At 40.7% G+C, this 15,366-nt stretch overlaps 1 pseudogene; it reads right to left on the reverse strand.

The window, feature by feature from the left end:
• Positions 1-9,195: 9,195 nt before the first annotated feature.
• Positions 9,196-9,644, reverse strand: LOC122108179 (annotated as a pseudogene).
• Positions 9,645-15,366: the final 5,722 nt, after the last annotated feature.

Here is a 15,366-nt window from a genome sequence, read left to right on the forward strand (position 1 = left end):
GAGGAAAGTATTGGTGATTGAGGTGTGTTTACACCTATACTTGGAGGCTTGAGGATATGGGTGATAGATGTATATGTGCACATGTATGTTGATGTATATATAGATCTGGTAAGTGTCAGGTATTGTGTAAGGTTCCTAAGTGTCATGATCTGGTCTGATGTTTTGTGTTGGTTTCACATCTTTGACTTGCTTCACACTGCATTGCTAATGCCCAAAGAGATAGACTCCATAGATGGAGACACCCTATGCCAGGAGCTTTTGTAGATCATTTCTCAACATCCTTGAAACTACTGTATTACCTTGGGCTGTAGTAAAAAGTATAACCACTAAAGAGCATTAGATTTGTTAACCTAAACCAGGGACTTAAGCCTCAATCCAAAACTCTAGGTTTTAAACATGTCAGGTTCCACCACTTACCATAACATGCATGCCAAATAAAGAGATGAGTAGTGGTGAAGAGCGGAGAAAGGAGATATATTATACTGCATGGATAGCTGTGAGAAGAGAAGAGGCAAAGTAAGCACTTCAGTCTATCTTTAGCCATCTTCAGAGATCAGACATGAGCTTTAGGTTAACTAGACAAAGACCTGAACTGGGACAACGGTAGAAAGGGGCATAATTAGCAATCAGCCTTGGTCCCAGGGGTGGTTGAGTGGCTCAATATCTCAGTTCTTGTTTGGGGAGAGGTTCTGGGGGAAGTTTTTATTGCTGTCATCATGGAGAAGAGTAATTTGGTCAGGATAATAAGCCATTAGTGCCTGGCCTGGCTAGTGAACTTCCTGAGGAGGTTCTCCTGCTCCATTCCTTAGAGAAAGTTCTCCATCCCATTTTGTAAATATAGATAATTTCTGTTCTTCCTAGATCCTAAGGTGATTCCAAAATGATTGCATGGAGAACTGATTCGAACAAGGACAGTTCCCAACAGGGGCCAGCCATACCATGCTTTTCCCTGCTCGAATTCAGTTAATTCATGGGTCCAAGTAAGGAATCTGTGCTTCTCAGCAAAAGCAATTTAAGAATCTATTACAGTGTTCCTTCTATCTGTTTATCACCATTCCCCTTCATCAACCCTGCTCTTCAGCCACCTACGCCCAGCTCCCTCAAGGCAACATGGCTTTCCTGTGCTTATTTACCAGGGAGAAGGCTTCAAGTTGAGGGGAAAGGCTGAAAAAACAACCCTTTCACAGTTTTGCTGTGTGCTGTTCGTTACAGGCCAGAGTTGCACAGCTGGGCAAGTGGATTTGGAAGTGGTTTCTGCAGTAACTGAGTTGCCCAAGTGTGGTAAGAAGAAAGGAAGAGGAAGCCAGAACTACTCTGCCTCCCCAGCTGAGAAGGATGGTTTCCCTCCCTCCTGCAGACAGGTTCCTAGGGCTATGTTGATGCTGGGGGCCTACTGGCAGGCTGATTTGAAATGCTTCCAAAGGGTTATCATTCTTCAAAGAGTCTGCCCCTGAGCAGAAGCTGAATTTGACTAGGGAGTAGGACCAAGGAGGTGGAATTCAATGCCATCCCTCCCCAGCAGGCCTGGGAAGAGTTTATTTAACCCCTCAAGGGTGTTGTGTGCTTTCCTTGTTGAGGTGGTTTGTGGCTTAGGGAAGTGATATTTATAGAGTGTTCTGTGATTCTTGGGTGAGCATTCACTTTATAAATGAATGATCAAATTTATTAGCAATGAGTAACTAACCCGTCTACATTTATTTTGTTGATAATACAAATTTACAAGGTTTTAATTGCCAGTATTTAAATACCCCAAAACCCATACATAAATACATGGGTAGTAAAATATCTTCTCACTGTGCCCTTGACTTCTGTCATTACAGGAGGGCTCAGGGGCAGGTCTGAAGGAGGCTTTGGATGGAATCACAAGGTTTGCATTAGAGTATACAAAGCCTGAAGCAGGATAAGCCAAGCTTGACTATTAGTGTTTCATGTGTTTTAGATAAAATACTATTATTGAGTAATCATGATTAATAATCTTATTTATGGAGCTTGTATTTCAGTTCTTTAGAATGCTTTTATTCCTATTTCTTATTATTCTGATTATCATATTCCTATTATCTAATTCACCATCCAATGACCTTGACAACATTAGAGGCATCATTTGGGAGCTAAATAGAGCAGCAAGGTCTCTGGGCCTCTCCCAGACCTGCTTGCTATGAGCATGTAGCGTAAGAAGATCCCCACACAATAGAGGTGTACATCAGGTTTGCCATCTGCTGCATTGGGAGGGAGGTGCAATCAAAGACACTGAGTCCCAGAGCGGTTCAAGGCACTGCCTGCCCATGGGTCTGAGTCAAGCTGAATTGGATCCGGTCTGTTATAGTCGAACTGCTCAGCCATAAGCCAGATGCTGCAGGTGTGTTGAGTCCACCACAAAAGATTCCAGAAGCATGGACTTGTGAGGATAGTGATGACAGTATTGGGCCCCCAATGTAGTGACTTCACTGGGCTTTGGTCCATAGATTGTATGCTCAGCTGTTTGTACCTTCATCCTGTAGACCTGATGTGGGGGGAGCTTATGATACCCCATCTCTATACACTGTACCTCAGAGAGAATCAGGATATCATGAATGTGATTAAGGATAGTCTCATAATGTTCTCCTTTGAGGGTAGAAATAATGGTCCACTTACTGCTTAGGAAGAACATAACTTCTTGTAGAATAGTGATCCTAGTTCTAGGAAGTTAGAGAATGTCTAAGGCCAAAATGAATTGGTAACTGGATTATACATAATAATAGTAACTTAACACATATTTATTGAGTGTTAACTACATGGCAGGCCCTGTCTTGAATACTGAGAATAAAATGGGAGCAGGAAACTAAGTCCCTGACCAGAAAGAGGAAGGAAGTCCAACAAATAAGATGACTTGAGTCATCCCTGTGTTCTCCACTAAACCTCAAAGGAAGTCATATCAAATTTTAGCCGTTAGTTCTGAACTGGAACAGGATTCATGCAAAGTATCCAAACTTCCTGAGCTCACTACTGGTCTCTACTTTGGTGGTCTTAACGTAATCTATTTTCATTCTGAAGGTGCCTACTTCATCCAAGACAGGCAGAAGGTTTCCATTGGTCAGCCTTGCTCTAAGAGTCAAGAGAAAGAAGACATGTTGGGATGGAGACTTAGTCCATTGGGCATCTCCCCTGAAGGTACTCTTTTAACTCTGTAATCAACAGCCTCAGACTCAGTTCACCCATCTGTCGAGTGGGTGGGTAAACAATAGGTTCTTTATTGATGCAAAGGAGTATATGACTTGAGTGACAAGAAAATATATAGGTGTTTAAAAAAGTAAATTGGCCAATATTTCTACACAGACCTCTCTTCTTTCTGAGCCTTCTAGCAGAACTGGTTTAAAACTACTCTCTCCCTCTGTCCTTTGTTGAAATCAGAGTGCCTTTTGAGACCAGGTCTTTCTAAATTTATGACCCGACATGTGGAACTTTCCCTCAAGAGCAAAGTTCCTCTGCAAGGAACACCCTACACGGAGTGCCATTTTCAAAAACTGCATGGAGGCTGGGAGAGGACACAACATCTTCCAATGGAAGCATAAACAATGGATTTTCATGAGCCAAACCTCATCCAACACTCTGGAAACATCTCCTGAAGGCTCTCTGAGGAGGGGAACTGACAGACAAAGGATCTTCACAATTGTTCTTTGTTTCTAATTTTATGAAAAATTATTATGGAATTATTGAATGAATAGGAATTTGGGGCTATGGTTTCATCTTTGTGGGTGTCCCTTTATTAGATTCCAAGCAATTAGATTCCAACTAAGGCCACCCAATAGGCAATGCTTAGATAACTCTGCCTTTTCACTGATTCTCAAAGTATGGTTAATAAAGCAGCCGTTAGCCTCCATTACTAGATTTAAAAAAAATGGGTAAATATGATGGGATTCTTGCTATCAAGGGGTACTAAAAAAAAAACAAAAAACAATAACAGCCGGGCACCAGTGGCTCACACCTGTAATCCTAGCTACTCAGGAGGTTGAGATCTGAGGATTGTGGTTCAAAGCCAGCCCGGGCAGGAAAGTCCGTGAGACTCTTATCTCCAATAAACCACTAGAAAACCGGAAGTGGCGCTGTAGCTCAAGTGGTAGAGCGCTCGCCTTGAGCTGAAGAGCGTAGGGACAGCGCCCAGGCCCAGAGTTCAAGCCCCACATCCGACCAAAAAACAAAACAAAACAACAAACTCAGATAATGAGAGTGATCAGTGGCCCTTGATCCAAACCCTTTATGTAGGGTACAATATTCTAAATGTTTGTGAATTTATTAAGAAAGGAAATGATGGGTACTTTCTTCTCTAATGTTCTGTTAAGATATTCTCCCATTACAAATAGAGCTCAAAACAGACTCACATAAACTACCAAAACAAAACAAAGCAAAAGAAGAGAAATATAACATCGCAAAATATAAGAATGAGCAAGTACTAATTCCATGGATGTTTCCTCATCTACTAAAACTTGCAGCTTCTGTGTGTATAAGTGTCTTAGGTAAGCCCAGGGTTTACTTACTGAAAATAGGGCTGTCAGAGAAAGAGAAGAACCATTGGCTGAGTAACACAGGAAGATGCATCTGAAAAGACAGCATTGAAGTTGTTAACTGAAGAACCTTAATTTAGCCAAGGAGATCACAGGGGAACAATAGAAATGTGCATGTGCTTTAAGTAGGGTAAAGAGTGTTTTCCAAGAATATCAAAGTCAACGCAATGATTGTGATGGTGTTGGAGAGGAAAGGAAGGTTTAACTCATGACAAGCCACTGACATGTTTTACCTCAATAGCAGCCCTTTTGGCTGTGTAAGGCCATGAACAGAGTAGCACTTAAGAAGCTATTGAGTTGGGTGCCCCTGTAATCCTAGCTGCTCAGCAGGTTGAAACCTGAGGTTCACAGTTTGTAACCAGCCTGGGCAGACACATCTTCAAGGATCCTATCATCAATAACTAGCAAAAATAGTACAAAAATTGGAGGCCTGGGTCAAGTGGTAAAGTGCCAGAGTACAATAACCTGAATTCAAGCCCTACAGGCACCCCCCATAGAAGCTGTTAAGATAGCTGAGACCAAAGTTTCCCCAGCCTCTTATGCTAGAACTATGGAGAAGCAATTGAGAATTTATTTGAAGTATTAAAGAGGACTGGGAATTGATTAGATATTGGATGATTATTAGTCAAGGAGAACAATAGGCTTTGAGTTTAAGGTACTGGGTGGGTATGAAAATCAATTAACTTTAATGAAGTAAGAGTGCAAGAGGAAATATTTGGAAGGAGGGGCTAATTGCTAGCCAAAGGAACCCTAATCCTGAATGGGTTGCCGTGCAGAGATCTTAAAAGATTGCTCTGGCCAAGATGTTGTGCAGGAAAAAGGCACCTTGGGTAATTAGTGATGCCTTCCAGGAGCTTAAGATGGAGAATTAAGGATACCTGTGTCATATTTGCCATCTCCAATATGGGTCACTGCCTGGGAATGGAACTTTGCTCTGTGAATGGACTTGTGTTGAAGCCCACCTCTTACCAGGTACTACTCAGACACTGTCAGGATACAAAAAATGACTAATTCATTTTTTTAAAAAAGCAATTAAAATGTTTTCCTTCCCATTTTAGTGCCAGTATCAATGAAACCCAAAACATAATGTATTTCTTTTTTTTTTTTTTTTTTTTTAATTTTATTTTATTTTATTTGAGAACATACTGTACAGAGGGGTTACAATTACATGGGCAGGATAATGCATACATTTCTTACCAAGCATTGCAGCCTCCTCCTTTGTTTACCCTTCACCTCCCTTCCCAGACTCCCCCCTCCCCCCCACCCAATCATACCCCCCCTCCCCCCCCTCCGACATTGTAAAGCTGGTTTTGACATGACATTTTGTACTTCTCATTGTTGCAACAGGTCCACCTGAATCCTTAAACGACTTGTTTGTCCCCGTCTCCTCCACATGTTATACTGACATCAAATATAGTGAAAGCGGGGGTTACACTGTGGGGGAGGGACATACAAAGCAACAAAGAAATAATCTTATAAATGCGTTAGAAACACATGCATGAAAGAAACAAAAACATTAAAATACATATTTGAGGGTTCGTTTTCCTAACATCACATTATCTGACTTTTTCCGCTTGACATAACTATACTAGATATTGCAAATAAGGGAAACCATGGGACCTATGTTTCTTTGGGCCTGACTTACTTCACTTAATATAATTTTTTCCAAGCCTTTCCATTTCCTAACAAATGGGGAAATGTCATTCTTTCTGATGGAGGCATAGAATTCCATTGTGTATATATACCACATCTTCTTGATCCATTCATCTACTGAGGGGCATCTGGGTTGGTTCCATGTCTTAGCTATGGTAAATAATGCTGCAATAAACATAGTTGTGCTGGTAGCTTTAGTGTGGCCTTGTTTGTGATCATTTGGGTAAATGCCCAAAAGTGGGATTGCTGGGTCATTGGGGAGCTCTATGTGGAGTCTTTTGAGGAACCTCCATACTGCTTTCCAGAGTGGTTGAACAAGTTTACATTCCCACCAACAATGAAGTAAGGTTCCTTTCTGTCCACATCCCCTCCAGCATCTGTTGTTGTTAGAGTTCTTGATTTTTGCCGTTCTAACTGGAGTGAGGTGATATCTCAATGTTGTTTTGATTTGCATTTCTTTTATGGCTAGGGATGTTGAACATTTCTTCATGTGTCTATTGGCCATCCCTCTTTCTTCTTCAGAGAAGCTTCTCTTTAAGTCTTTCGCCCACTTACTTATTGGGCAGTTGTTTCTTTGAGGATTTGTTGTTGGGTGGTTTAATTTTTTGAGTTCCTTTGGCTAGCAATTAGCCCCTCCTTCCAAATAGCAGGTTATAAAATTAACCCCCCAAAATCAATTCTTTTCTGTATGCCAACAATGAGAAAAGTGTGGCTGAAATTAGGAAAGCAACTCCATTTGTAATAGCCCCACAAAAAATAAAATACCTAGGAATTAACTTAACTAAAGAAGTGAAGGACCTCTATGATGAAAACTTTAAAATTTTGAAAAAGGAAATCAACACAGAACTCAAAAAATGGCAAATCCTCCCATGCTCTTGGATTGGAAAGATTAACATCGTGAAAATGGCAATACTTCCCAAGGCTATCTACAAATTCAACGCAATACCTATCAAAATTCCACCCTCATTCTTCAAGGAAATAGAAGAGGCAATCCAAAAATTCATATGGGACAATAAAAGACCCCGAATAGCAAAAACGCTCCTGAATGGAAAGAACACTGCTGGAGGAATATCAATACCAAATTTCAAACTCTACTATAAAGCCATAGTAATCAAAACAGCTTGGTATTGGCATAAGAACAGACCTCAGGACCAATGGAATAGAATTGAAAACCCAGAAATGAACCTACAGACCTATAGCCATCTAATCTTCGATAAGGGAGCTAAAACAATAGAATGGAAGACAGACAGCCTCTTCAGTAAATGGTGCTGGCAAAACTGGTTAACTACATGTAGAAAACTAAAGCTAGATCCTTATATATCACCCTGCACCAGAATCAACTCCAAATGGATCAAAGACCTTGAACTCAAAGCAGACACTCTGAAAACATTACAGGATGGAATAGGAGAAACCCTGGGTCTCCTTGGCTCAGGCCGAAATTTTCTGAATAGAGACCCGGAAACACAACAAATCAAAGAAAGGATGGACAAATGGGATTGTATAAGGTTGCAGAGCTTCTGCAGGGCAAATGACATAGCTAGCAAGATCAATAGAAAGCCCACGGACTGGGAGAAGATCTTTACTAGCCATACAACGGACAAGGGTCTCATATCTAAAATATACTTGGAACACATAATGTATTTCTTTTAAAGGAGGAAATAATCACTGTATGTAGTTTCTACAATCATCTATGGAAGGTAAAGCTTAGGCTCACTTGACATCCTGGATTTTTCTACTAATGTAACTTTCAGTAGAATGTGGTAGACATGGAAATTTGCAACCATAGAATCAAGTATAACATCCACATTTTTCTCACCATATTAATACATGACTAGAAGATTCCTCAGTATTGCTCTTTGCAGGCCTTAGCGTGGATTTGTAGGGGTGATAGTCTTTCAATGGGAATAGGATCTCAAATCCAGCTCATCTCAGATAGCATTGGGTCCAATGCCAACTGCTGTGTGTTACTGGCTGGTCAAACCATACTGAAAATGACCATCACAAACCTATCTTTATTGTATTTAATCTCTAAAGCAGTAACATGTTTGGCAACTGGAGCTGCCTTGTCTGGTTCCAGTTAGTGACTATAAAGGAGGCTCGGGTTTCTGGCAGCCCATCAGAACACAGGTGGAGGCAGCCTGTAGACTAGCTTCTTGGACTAGGGTAAATGGGGATTTACTGGACCTCCTTGGGATTTGTCAGGGAAAAAAAAAAGATTTCTAATGGGAAGAATGTAAATTTAGTATCCAGGAAGGGAAAGGCAGCTTACAATAATAGTCTCTCACTTCTGCACTTGGATTTATATTTTACAAAATAGATGCATCATTTGGTATGTTTCTCTGTCCTCACCCATAAAAGCCTGTGAGTTACATATTGTACCTTTATTTTACAGATTTGAAATGAAGCCTTTCCCAAAAGGTGACTTAACTAGAGTCACCAACTGATAAATAGGACTTAAACTCAGTTCTGACTTCAAACCTAAACCTTCAAAAAACAAACTTTAAGGGAAGGAGAAAGGATGTAAAATGTGTTTTACTTTGTGCCACATGCAGTGCAGTGCTGGGGAAGAAAGAAAATTTAAGTACTGTTGACAACCCATGGGTCCAGACTGTGGCCCTTTGGCTACATCTGACCTGCTTTTTGTTTCTGTGAAGCCCAGCTTGCCAGAGCTGTGCATATTCATTTATGTGTTGTCACTGGCTGCATAGGAGGCCCCTAGAGCAGGGTGATCAGTTGAGACAGAGACTATAGGCTCATAATGCCTAAAATACTTCTTTGGGAGCCATTGATAGAAAGATTATGGTTCCAGGTCATGCCAGGAAAAAGTGAGAGAGCCTATTTAAAAAGCAAACTAAAAGCAAAAAGACTGGGATTGTAGTTCAGGTTGGTAGAATACTTACCTGGCAAGTTCAAGGACTGAGTTCAATCCCCAGTACTGCTCTTCACAAAATGTTTTCTCATTTTGACCCAAATCATGGTGTCATTCTTGAAGCCTTTTTTTTTTTTTTAAGGGTTTTACCTTTTATCAATCCCTTCATGAAAAATTTGCCATCACCGCAGGTCAAATCATTGCAGGATCTTTATTCCTTTGGCTTTTTGCTAGCTCCAATGTTGTCCTTTGCAGACCCTCTGACTTTCTCCATTCTGTTTTTGAGCTCCTTTTGTTGTTTCTTCAAAGTCTTTTTCTTTTCAGACAGACCATGTCTTGCAAGTCTGTGTTTGGGCTCATTTTTCTTTGCATAATACAAGGAATCATAAGTCATGCCAAAGCCTGACCCCAGATAGAAAGATGACATCAGGTGTGGTCTTGTACATGTTGGCAAGTTTTTCCCAAATTTCTGTCTTAGGTACTGTTGCCTTCCCAGGATAAAGGACATCAATGACTATCTATTTCTTCTGAAGAAGTTGGTTGATCATGAACTTCCTGGTCTAGATAGTTACTGTGTCATTCATGATGGCTGCAAACCTGTAGTTATCATTATTGTATGGCTCTAGCATCTTCCAGGGCTTTGGAAACTGCCACTGGGTATGTTCCACCTAGCTAGTGTTGCATCTAGCCAGCAGTCAGTCAAGGAAGGAACAAACATGGGAAGAGAGCAGAGACCTTTCTTACACGGGACTTTAGACTCCTTTGCCCATATTTTGTAAGGACTAACCAGTAACATACATGTGAGTTATATGTGAAAGGGCTGGGAAATGAAGTTTAGAAACATATCAGAGATCAAGGAAACATGGACATTGGTGAAGAGCTAACTAGATTATGTGGTATGTATGTCTGACCAGATCAATTATCTTAGGTTTTGTTTGCTTGGTCAAGACATTTCCTTCCTCCATCTGTCCTTCCTTTCCTCCCTCCACATTTGTTGCCTCCTCTCTTCTTATTCTCTCCCTCTCTTCATCCCTCTTTCCCTGAACCCCTTCATCTCTCCCTTTCCTATTTGTTTCTGATCAGTCTATATAGCCTACACCTTGCTCACAATGACTCTACCATAGTGACTCTGTCTTTCAAGCTGTGTTTCAAATTCCACCTAAATTGATACAAGAGAAAGAAATAGGGGGAAATGTAAGCATCTCATTTCTCACAGCAGCACTCATGGAAGGGAAGCTTGGGCACTATGCTGAAAGGTGAACGCATCAGGAGCATTTGGCTTTTATATATGTGTGACTTTAAAGTGGTATTTAATTAAAAAATTGCAAGCTTATGAAACAAAGGATTTTGTTGAGCTCTCCTTTGTACAGTCCCAGTTTCTAGGAAACAATAATGCATGATTTATGGGTTCTCTTTTCACACAAGTATGGAAGTTATATGTAGTTTGAATGAAAAAAAATTCCCCAATGGGAACTCATTATCTGTCTGGCTAACGAAGGACAAAGGACAAATCTGGGAACATCTTTCTTTGCCATTTAGTATTTATACATCCTGAGGTAAAATGTTGCTCTCCAATCAAGCTCTGGAGTTTATTATTTTTTGTCTTCCTATTCTTACGACTGCATCATTTTTTAAAAAATGCTGGGCCAGATGGAAGTTGTCTTTCTTCTGGGTTGGGGATGGAAAAGAGATTGAATCCTTTACCCTGAAGACCACTATTTTTACCTTAAAAATTAATTAAAAATTAAATTAGGGCTAAGTTACACCTTCACTCCAAAACTTCTACTTGTTTAGCTATTTACTTATTTATTTTTTTGTGCCAGTCCTGAAGCTTGAACTCAGGACCTGAACACTGAGTTGCTTTTGCTCAAAGCTAGCATCCTATGACTTGATCCATAGCCCTACTTGTGCCTTTAAAAAAATAACTTATGCTGGGCACTGGTGGCTTGCGCCTGAAATCCTAGCTACTCAGGAGGCTGAGATCTGAGGATCTCAGTTCAAAGCCAGCCAAGCAGGAAAGTCTGTGAGACTCTTATCTCCAATAAATCACTTGAAAACCGGAAGTAGCACTGTGGCTAAAGCAGTAGAGCGCTTGCCTTGAGCTGAAGAGCACAGGGACAGAGCCCAGGCCCAGAGTTCAAGCCCCACAACCTACCAAAAAACAAAACAAAACAAAACAACTTATTAGAGATAAGTCTTACGGACTTTCCTGCCTGGAGTTGCTTAGAACCATGGTCTTCAGATCTTATCCTCCTGAGTAGCTAGGATTATAGGTGCGAGTCACTGGTACCTGGCCTCAAACTACTTTTTAAAAGGAAGATGGTGTGTCTTTTCTGTATTGATGGACTTAGCATGACCATGATGGAGCTTACTCTGAGGACTGTTCTGCATGGGCATACAGATTTTATTAGAAGTACTTTGAACTCCTCAGAGAGATCCTTCTTAACTGTTGCATGGATATTTCACCTTCTGAAATTATTGTTGATTATGCTGGTCAGTGTGCATTGTCTGTGTGTGACAGAAGGTCTCCAAACTCAGTGAAGGCTTATTTTTTTTAATCTGTTTACCTCTGTGACCCTGTATGCCTCAAACAGGGCTTGGCACATATGTCCTCTCACATTAGAGGAGGGGGTAAAGGAAGGTATGAATGAATGCATAGTGGTCAGGAATAGATAGCAGGTACCTCTTATCTCCCCACACATTGTGTGCAAAATCAGAGATGGGACCTGAGACTTTGTGCCTCCCCTTGAGAGAGCATATAGTCAGCTTCTATGATTTATTGAGGCTCACAGATTGGTCAACATCCATCACTTAGTCCACATCCAATAGAATGTAAGTGACAAAATGGCGCTCATTGACTGAGGCTCTGAGGAGACAAAACATCAGTAACATCTTAATTTGTCTCTGAGGAGAAGATACAGAGATTGCTTGTTTAGAGATCTTTGTTATGTTTTAAATTCTAGCCTAAGGGCAACAGACTGGAAAAAGACTGTGGAGAAAGAAATATTTACCAAAAAAAGCTTTAAAAATTTTGTCCTGGATTTCAGTTATTCAATTTCCTTCTCCACTGGACTCAAATCAATGAGATACTGGAGAATGGTCATGTTACTTCCTGCTGGTTTCTATATATCTTAATTCATTCTGGTACAGATGGAATTCCTGAGAAGGGCTCAGACATGGAATCAATTCATAACTGTAATGCTAGCTACTTGAAAGGCTGAGGTCTGGATCATAATTAAAAGCCAGCCTAGGCAGAATGTCCTTATCTCCAACTAACTAGAAAAATTGCAAGTAGAGGTGTGGCTCAAGTGGTAGAGCACCAACCCTGAGCAGGCAAAAAAGTAAGAGAGTAGAGGTCTAAGTTCAAGCCCCAGTACTGAAACACATGCAACAACAACAACAATAAAAACCCTCTTCTCATTCCCATGAACCAGGTATGGGTTCCTACAGGTACTGAGGCCATGAGTCACCAGCAGAGTTCATGTTTGAGGCCTTCTGTTGCAGTCTCAGCCTCACCACCTACCAGTAGGACTTTTCACCTCAAATGTCAGGTTTTACATCTAGATAATTAGCCTTATCATCGTATGTTAGGGTTTCTGGGAGGATTTGCTAAGGTGGTGCTCAGTGAAGGGTTTAACATGACATGAGCACTTAGTAGAAGCTTTGCCCCTATTATTTAACATTACCAGATTCTTTTAATGACTCTAGCTCCATAGGAAATCCTGAGGATAGCTTCATTTGTGTGTGTTTGTGTGTGTGTGTGCATGCACGCAAGCATGCTGGTACTGAGGCTTGAACTTGGGGCCTCAGACTTTCACTTGGCTTTTTCACTCAAGGCTGACACAGTAACACTTGACCCATGCCTTCAGTTCCAGGTTCCAGATAGTTGCATTTTATGCAGTGTTTTTGAAGAGACTGTAGTATCACATCATGGGCTAAACTACATAAACTACTGTTATCTTCCTTCTCATAGTGTGCTACACTTTAGAAAGGATTTTTACTGAAATTTAAGCAGTTTAAAATTTTAAATTCCTTTTCTTAGCAAGTCTAAACAATTGTTGCCTGTGGTATACTAAAAAAAATATTTGGATTTTGTCTTGGGTTCCTGGCATCTAACATCCAAACTCTTGGGATCCCAGAAGTGATAACAGCCTCCTTTCGATGCAAGTAAGATGAATGGTGGCTAGGGCATGTTAGATGGCTTCAGGATGGGGTTTTGCGTGCAAGAAAGATCAAGCTGTGTGATTAGATGGTTGGAATTTTCAGCTCTACCTTTCCATTTTCTGGGTAGAGGGGCGTGGAAATAGAGTTCAATCACCACTTTCGAATGATTTCATCATGGAACCCTAATGGATGGGTTATGATTACATCTGGGTGGATGAACACCTTAAGTGTTGGAATGCATGGGTGCCAAGAGAGGACAGAGCAGTGCCATCATGCCCACCAGTCATCCTTTGCCTCATGAATAATTTATTAGGACATTCTTGACTTATAACCTTTATTAAAAATGAGTCAATATAAATGAGGAATCTTCCTGAGATCTATGAACCACGTTAATAAATTTGTCAACTCTCAGGAGTGCGGTCATGGGATAGATTCATAGCTAGTTGGTCAAAAGTTTGGGAGGACTGAGATTTATGATTAGCCTCTGACTCGGGAGACAGGCCTATGGAATATATTTCCAACTGTTGGTAGAGGCTTGCCTAGTGCTTCTTCTATATCTACAAAGAATTGAAAATTTTGGGGGTCAGGAGGAGAACTACCCTTCCTTTGGCACTGTAAGTACAAGTAGCACATGGCTTGTGACACCTAATGGTGTTACTGTACATCTCAGGGATGAGAGAATCACCATGTTTAAAGAGGACAACAGATCAATACATCAGCTGACATTCTTCATCTGAAGCACTGAGTCGACAGAACTAAACAATTAGGTACTCATTCTACAATGCCTAGATTCCATCAGATATGTGAACTCTTCACTTCTATCTCTTGCAGTTGATCATCTCACAGTAGTATTTCCTTCCAAACTGAAGGTAGCCATGAGTAGTACAGACTGGCACTGGTGGTGGACATGTTAATCAGTTTCATGTTCATCAGTTTTTTTCCCATATACTATAAAGATGGTATTTTATTAAAACTCAAATATTTCTCCAGCCTTTTCACATGTGCTTAGAGAGACTGAAGAATGGAAACTCGAGGCTCAATGACAACTTTACTCTCATTGAAGGCCCTTGAAGTCCTAGAGAACATTGGCTCAAGATTCCATTTTATGACTTGTGAGACATCTGTTCATCAGAGTCCTCTAAATCCTCATGACTTCTTGTACAATCTCTCAGCCTTTTAATCATATTTATCTTAAATTGACTGTTTTTGTTTAATGACGTTTCAAATCTACTGTATCCAATAGGAATAAATTGACCTAGCTAAAGGTCTTGCTTAGCCTTTTTTTCTAGGATTATCTTCAATCATAATCTTCCCTAATACACATGACTCCCCAGGACCTTTGTGAATTAGTTCAGTTTGATCAGATGGAGGTAGTTTGTATATTGGCCCTCCTAGATATAGAAGTCCATTGACTACCATTTAGGTATTCTTTCCTCCCCTTCCTCCTTTCTATTCTTTTTTTTTTTTTTTTGTCTGTCGTGAAGTCTGAACTCTGGGCCTGGGTGCTGTCCTTCAACTCTTCAGTTCAAGGCTGGTACTCTACCACTTGAGCCACAGTGCCACTTCTGGCTTTTTCTGCTTATGTGGTGCTGAGGAATCAAACCCAGGGCCTCATGCATGCAAGGCAAGCACTCTACCACTGAGCCACCTTCCCAGCCTCTCCTTTCTATTCTTTAATTCACCTATGTCTTCCTTCCTTTCTCCTTCCTTCTTTCCCTTCTGCCTTTCTTCCTTCCCTTCCTCCCACTTTTCTCATCTTTTTTTTCTTTTCTTTTCTTTCTGCTGGTCTGGGGCTTGAACTCAGGGCCTGGGCACTGAACATGTTTGTTCAATGGTAACATTCTACCATTTGAGTTCCACTTCTAGCTTGTTGGTGGTTAATTGGACATAAGAATATCATGGGCTTTCTGCTGAGATTCAAACCTGGTGATCATCAGATCTCCTCTTAAATAGTAGGATTATAATGGTGAACCCTCATTGCCTGGTCTTCTGCCTTTTTAAAAATGAACTATACCATTTCTTAGTTCTCTGGATCCTTTGCATGTTTTAAATATCCTTCTTACCTTACTTTCTTCATACTTTTTTCTTTGAGCAGGATTTTTCCTGCTCAAAAGTCAGCTCCCCTTTAAACCTGTCCTTTGT

The sequence above is a fragment of the Dipodomys spectabilis genome, unplaced genomic scaffold (assembly GCF_019054845.1).
Source record: "Dipodomys spectabilis isolate Male_0828 unplaced genomic scaffold, ASM1905484v1 ptg000054l, whole genome shotgun sequence".
NCBI lineage: Eukaryota > Metazoa > Chordata > Mammalia > Rodentia > Heteromyidae > Dipodomys > Dipodomys spectabilis.